Raw genomic sequence first — 7,071 nt, 5'->3', positions numbered from 1 at the left:
TGTCCTAATGTCATATTTTCCCCACTGATCTTAAATATTGTACTTATCCTATATTTTTATAATCTATTCCTGTTTCTGTTCTTGATTCTGTCTCAGCAATACACGTTTTTATTTTTGTGCTAGTTTGATGTTTTAAAATTCATAAGGTTCCTAAAACATTACGTTATTATCAATTAGCATGATATGTCCCCAGTGAGACATTCTCAATTTGTACATTTGAAAGCCTAAGTTCTCTGTCCCAGTATGCCTGGTAAATTTGCTTTCTTTTTCTGTTTCTTGTATTGGCATATGGAAATTACTGGTCCCTCTGGGTTCACAGGCACCTTGTGATTTTTTCAGAGTTCTAGGCTTTTAGATTCCATTAGGTCAAATTGTACAATCTCACACAACTTTCAAAAAATTTACGGAGTATTATCCGAACTGAAAATAACTTCTATTGATGTCCCTTTCTAATACTTACAGAATACAGTGGTATACCTGGAACTTCCAAAACAAGGGATACCTAAGCCAAATTAGAATTCAAGTTTTCCTGCTTGGCTTCCCTAATTGACACTAGCAGTCTCCCAGAGCACATGAATACCCATATCTATTGTCATTACAGGGCTATAATGAAATGCCACACAACAACTCACTTCTACTAATGTAGTTAATCTGAATCATAATCTGCCATTTTATTAAGTGTTTCAAGTAAGAATACTTACTTTGTTTAATATGATGTTTTTAAACTATGAATCCCAATAAACACATTTTTCTTTAAACATGTGTAAGATGTTACCTTTATGTGTTTTCTAAAGTTGAGATCACCTTCTCTACATTATACGATAAGTAATAATTAGTTTATGACTTAAAATCTCTTTAAAGTATTGTTGTATATAGTAATATTTATTATGTCTAAAGTCACTTATTTATATGTAACATCTATATATGGCGTCTACAAGTCTACTAAGGAAAAAACCCAACATTTACAAATATTCACTCAGGCCCAGCTATGTGGTTAGCAGCTGTCAAAATACGGAGGCTTCCACTGTGTCTCATAGAACTTACCCTCCAGTGGTCAGACATGCACAATAAACATTCTAAAAAATAAAAGCAAAAACTTTCACATTGTCATAAGACAAAATGTGTCTGTGTGTTTGTGTGCATGTATGTGTATGGTTGATTGAACTGGTTAGAGTACCTGGGCAACAGGAATTTTAAGCTTTCAAGGAAAAACCCTGTAGACTTGCCACTTGAATTGGCACTCTAGTAATGAGGTTTGGACATCTATTTTTTTTAAAATATATTTTGGATGGTGCATAATAATTATATGTAATAATGGGATTGGTTGTCACTTCTTTGTACATGTACACAATATAATAACATAATTTGTCCACTTGAAAATATTCTGAAAAAAAATGTTCTAGGCAAGAAGACACAATCAAAGTCACAAGAGAGTGTTTTTTTAATTTTTTATGTAACCTTGTAAGTTTAGTTACTCAGAAATTATAAAGTTATGGAGGAACATTAAATTTTTTCTGATCTCTGAGATGTGTTTCAGGGGGAAAATAGAGTTGTTTTTTCTTTTTTAATTTTCTGTATTTAAAATAAATATGAGTTTGAGTTAATTCATTCAGATTTTCAAATTATTTCTACCATGTGTGGAATATTTTCTCATAATTTTTCATATACACTCTGATAGCTAGCTCTTCATAATTTCTTTCATCAAGTAATTTTCTTCTGGAAATTTTTCTAAGATTTGCTCTTCTTATTTTTATTGGTTAGTTCTCATACTTTGTAAGATTCAAGGTTATGAATCATCAGTTCTTTTCTCTTTATTTGCTTCCTAATTCCTTTATTCTTTAAGCATTATTTTCTTATACTTTACTTTGAACATCTTAAATAAATGTTTAACTAATAAGTTACTTTTCTGTTAAGAAACCTTTCTGAAAGCATCCCATAAGTTTTGATATATAATATTAAAATAAGCAGAAATTTTGTCTTCCCTTTGATCCAATATTATTTTAGTAAGAGAATCCAATATTTTAGGTTCACATCATTCTTTACATAGGCTGCATTTGGCCATTTTATTATTAATTTATATTGATTATTTTAAATTATATATAACATTAGGTACAGTTGATATAATCCAAAAACATGAAATATAATTTGCCCTAATTCAGTCCCCAGCACTTCCCCCCTCTTCCCCCATTTCACTCCATCTATTGGATGTTGCAATCTCCTTTTAAGTTTCTTTTGTTTTTAGGTGTGTTGGTCTCATGGTTCATAGAAAACTATATCAAGCTAAAGTTCATGAAAATTGCTACATCCTCATTAATAGAGTTGTGGATACAAATAAAAGTACATAAATGTACATAACATTTGCAAACTTCTGCAAATTCCACTTGTTACACCTTAAAAAAAGGAAGTGAAAAGGTAAACGCAACAACAAGTATACACACAAGACACTAATTTAAAAAAGTAAATAAACTGTAGAAACATTCATTCATTCGTTTATTCATTTTTTAAATGTTACTTGTCAAAGGACATTTATTTTATTTATTTATTTTTAGGTGGTGCTGAGAATCCAACCCAGTGTCTCACACATACTAGGCAAGTGCTCCCAGCACCTTATTCATTCATTGTTAACACATATATTGATTGACCCCATCTGTCACTACTCATTGTCCCAAGAAATGGAATAAAGCCACAAGTAAAAGAGAAGAGCTTGGCTTTATGTGGCATTATAACTATAATTTATAACAGATAAAGTGAGAAAAATACACACACCTAGAAAGATACCTCATCCCCCACAGTGCAAGTCTCCAGGATGATCAATCAACATGTTGTTGTGTTCATTTTCTATTTTTCTTTAAAAACTCTTAAAATAAAGATCTATTGGGAAAAAAATTCAGTCACCTTTCCCACCTTTTAAACATAACTAGCCAGATTTATAGACAAATGCACTTTAAGAGTCTCAAGGTGGGTCAAATAAGAAACCCAAACTATTTGAACCAATGTCCTCAACCTTTCTGAAACTGGAAATGAGCCAGACTTTCTTTACTGCATGTTTTCCATTAGCTGTTGCTTAACAGAGAACATTTCGGATGCCTCTTTTTGCATTGCTGTCTTGAGTTCCTTTTTTTCAATTTCAGCAGAGTGGCTCATAAATAAACATGTTCACGGCTCAGGTTGGGAGTGACAGTTTATTCCTACTATTTTGATGGATTGTACAAGATATCTACAGTTCTCTTTTCTAACTAAACATCCATGCATGGACTGTAAAATTAATCATAACATGGCAGAATGCCTAAGAATTTGGAACTGCTTCACTATTGGTGATGCTTAGTGTCAAAGTGAAACTTTCATTGTAGTAACAATAATTAACAAAACCTTATTGGGGGGGGGGATTTCCCTTCAACTGCAATATACACTGTCCTTCTTTGAACTACAGCTGCTCTTACACACAGTGTCACATGTGCTCAGCTGTTGTTAGGTTCTACTTGATTAGAACGTGAATATCTTCCTTTGGTCATTGAGTCATTACTGGTGCTTTTCATAGAAACTTGTTGTGATATCTTTCACATATTTGCTGATGACCTTGATGTCTGTGTACATAGGCAGGGCTGCCTCATTAAAGATTGGCACCCAACTGTGGTAATGCCCTTCTGTGAACTCCAGCTGCTCTGTACCTTGAGAACAGGCTTTGCCCTAATTGCAGGGGAAATGGGAGGTAGAGAGAATGCTGCATGTATAACTTCTGCCCAACACAAGGGGATGTCACACTTGTTCAAATGTTTACACTTTCTTTTTATTCTTCTTCCAGCTGAAGCCTTTCAACTCACTGGGAAGAGGCTGGTACTTGCTTAAGATCTGAAGATCATGAATTCTATTGCACTGGCAGTCTTCATGGATGTGGTTAGCAGATGACTGTGATGCCTGGATTCTTTGTATATAGGGTCACAGATCATTAAGCATCACTTCAATTAACATCTGCTTCTGCCTTTCAACAATAATGTATGTGAGCCAATGTAATGTCTTAACAGAGGAAAGGTAACAAATTTATCAGCTCCACTCTGCAGGAAAATTTACACACATACACACAGGAGGCTGCACATTATGTAATCATCACTAGAGAGATTTTCTCTTCAATGGTACATAAAATAAAAAGATTGAATGAGGACTTAGAAATAGTAGAACCTACTTTCTCTAGAGCCTACTAATATTACCTGCATGTATCGCTTTTACTTCTCTCATGTCCTATTGCTTACTCTTCATAGATAGTTCTCAGCTATGGAATAACCTCTAATTCAGCTAAGGCATAACCTCTAATGTAATTTCTTTTTCTTGACAACACATTCAGACTTTCGTGTGATTCAAAATACTCATATTATAAGCTAACACAGACTTTCAATCATTATTTGTTACTGCTACACTACACACACTCTCCTTTATCCAAATATGTGGGCAAGTGTTGCATAGCAATACTCAGGGCACAAAATTTAACAAACCTATGGTTTTAACATTCGTCTTATCTCTTACATTGCATTTTTTAAACAATTAAATTTTGAGTGTGTACTTCATTGGGGAAAACACCCCTCTGAATAGATAATACAGAAATGGAGGTAAAGTTCCTTCATGGAGCTTGAGGTATTCTGTGAATAAGGCTGGCAGTAATAGCAACAATCGTAGCAAATCCTCCCAGCTATTAGCTTCCTACCATTTTCTTTACTTAAGTCCAATGCTTTGGTTAAATTATGTTAGTATTCTTATGAGTTTTAAAATGATTATTACTCAGACAATTTTACAATCAAATTATTTGTATCATGAGCGTTTTAAACTGTCTTGTTTTATACTCTCTTTCAAGATTTGAAGCTTCCTGAAGTGAATCCCTTTGTTATACTCCCTTTCAAGATTTGAAGCTTCTAGAAGCAAATCCCTTTATGTTATATTTGTTGTCAGGTTTCTGCTCTGGTAGTAACTGAAAAATTCAAAGAGAATTTGATGTGGATCTTTTGGTAAATTTACCTACTGATACTACGGAGTCAGTGCCATATCTCTAAGGAATACAGCTTTGTGACTATATTAAATGAGCTTCAATATTTTTATGTGAACTTCCACTATTAGCCTGAGGTCAACTTTAAGTTTAACAAAGGTAAATAGCAATTACTAGTTGGTGAAAAGCCGTCTCAAAACAGCCAAGACTTCACTTCAATTTCAGCTAAATCTGATACATGATACACATCCTCTTTGAGTTGAATCATAGCACCAAGTTATTTTTATCCACTCAATTTTGTGTTGGAAACATGTTAATCCCCATATATCCATATAGTTCTGAATGTTATATTACTATCCTCAATTTACAGATAACTACAACATTAAAGCTCAAACAATATAAAAGTACATTACCAATGTTACAATATGGTGTAACCTTACCAACATCTAAACATGTTCATTGTCACTTTAAAGGAATTATCTTGGTATTCCAGCATTAGAATTTCAGGAGACTTATCTAAATGTAAATAGTTATTTTTATAGATGAAAATATTTGTCAATATGCACTCCTCTGTTCTTCCTTTGGGATGCAGTGTAATCTGTGATTAAATTGGATTTGTCCATGTGAGTTTGACAGTGGAATATAAGAAAATATTTTGTGAGTGGAGCCTTCAAATGTGTTATAAAGTTTCACTGAACTTTACCTTTCTGCTGTATATGCTCTGACTGAACACCTATCTATTGAGTGTGAAACTAAATTGCTACAGTGAGGAGTCAAGCCCAGCCTAATCACATCTTGAAGCACAGCTTATAGAGCCAAACTATAGTGGCCAATAGACCCATGAACTTAAGAATTAAAAGTTTGTTAGTGAGTTTGAGTATGGTTTGATAGGGAGCATTAGCTTAGTAATAGCAGAAAAATCTTCCAATAATTAGATGAGCTAAGATTTGAAATCAAATCTGTGAACGTCTACAGATTTCCTACCATACCACACTTCATTAGTCAAAATATACAAAGAAGAACTGCATTTAGACACTTATTAAAAATCCACAGCCCATATGATTTCATATTGATTAAAATAACACTCTGCTTTCCTTACATTGCTGCGAGAACATATTGCTATGAAAAGCCCTCTGATTGTCAAAATGAACCTCATTAGAAATACTTTCTTAATGTCTGCAAATCCGTATGTTTTCCATTTGTATAGATAGGACATCCAATCTACAAAATTTTTGCTTTAAATGTCTGCTCTCACATATGTATACTACCTAAGCAAGTCCCACATGAAATGGATTCATTACCATAAGACAGTTGTAAATAAAACACAAAGATGAAGAACTTATTATGTATTCACCAATGATAAACAGCAATTTTTCAGAGGTGGAGGGTAAGCTACTTACTTTAGAAAGTCACATCAAATTGGAGAGTGGATGATTAACAAAATGTTAATTGCCAAATATGGTAGGTAATTGAAAATGTGATAATTGACATGTAATTTTGGTTATTAACACATCACTCACTGCTTCTAATATTTGTATGTCCTTCTTGTGAAAATAGTGCCTTCTTAGAATAGTACTCTAGCAAAATTGAACCAAATGGAATCAGAGGTATTTGGTTAGCTGATGCTCACTAGTAGTTCCTAATTGGCACTTTGTACTTCCAATATTTCAGCATGTTCATTGTCACCTCATGTTAAATAGCAGGAGACTTATCTAGCAAATAAGACTTATCTAAAAACTATTGGGTTTCAATGTCGGAAGTTTCACATACTGTAAATTCCTCTTAATTACCTCTTCTCTTTCCATAAGTGCCAGCATGAATAGTAATTGTGTGAGTTACCTGCAAAGATGACAACAATTTTACACATTCCCCACCATGTAAATACAACTTCCCACCAATGGTGAAATCTATTGCCCCTTGGAATTGCTTTGATCAACAGAATGTGCCAGAAGAGATACTTTGCTAATTTCAAGTCTAGGTCTTAAGAAAGTTGGTTGCATTATTCTTTTTGCCATCTTGGCATTCAGCTTCTCTGCAGAAGTGGGCTTCAATGTCGTAATGATGGAGGACCACATGTACAGAGTCTCAGCCATTCCCGA

Source organism: Callospermophilus lateralis, chromosome 6 (genome assembly GCF_048772815.1).
Source record: "Callospermophilus lateralis isolate mCalLat2 chromosome 6, mCalLat2.hap1, whole genome shotgun sequence".
Lineage (NCBI taxonomy): Eukaryota > Metazoa > Chordata > Mammalia > Rodentia > Sciuridae > Callospermophilus > Callospermophilus lateralis.
Note: the sequence above shows the minus strand (reverse complement) of the source record.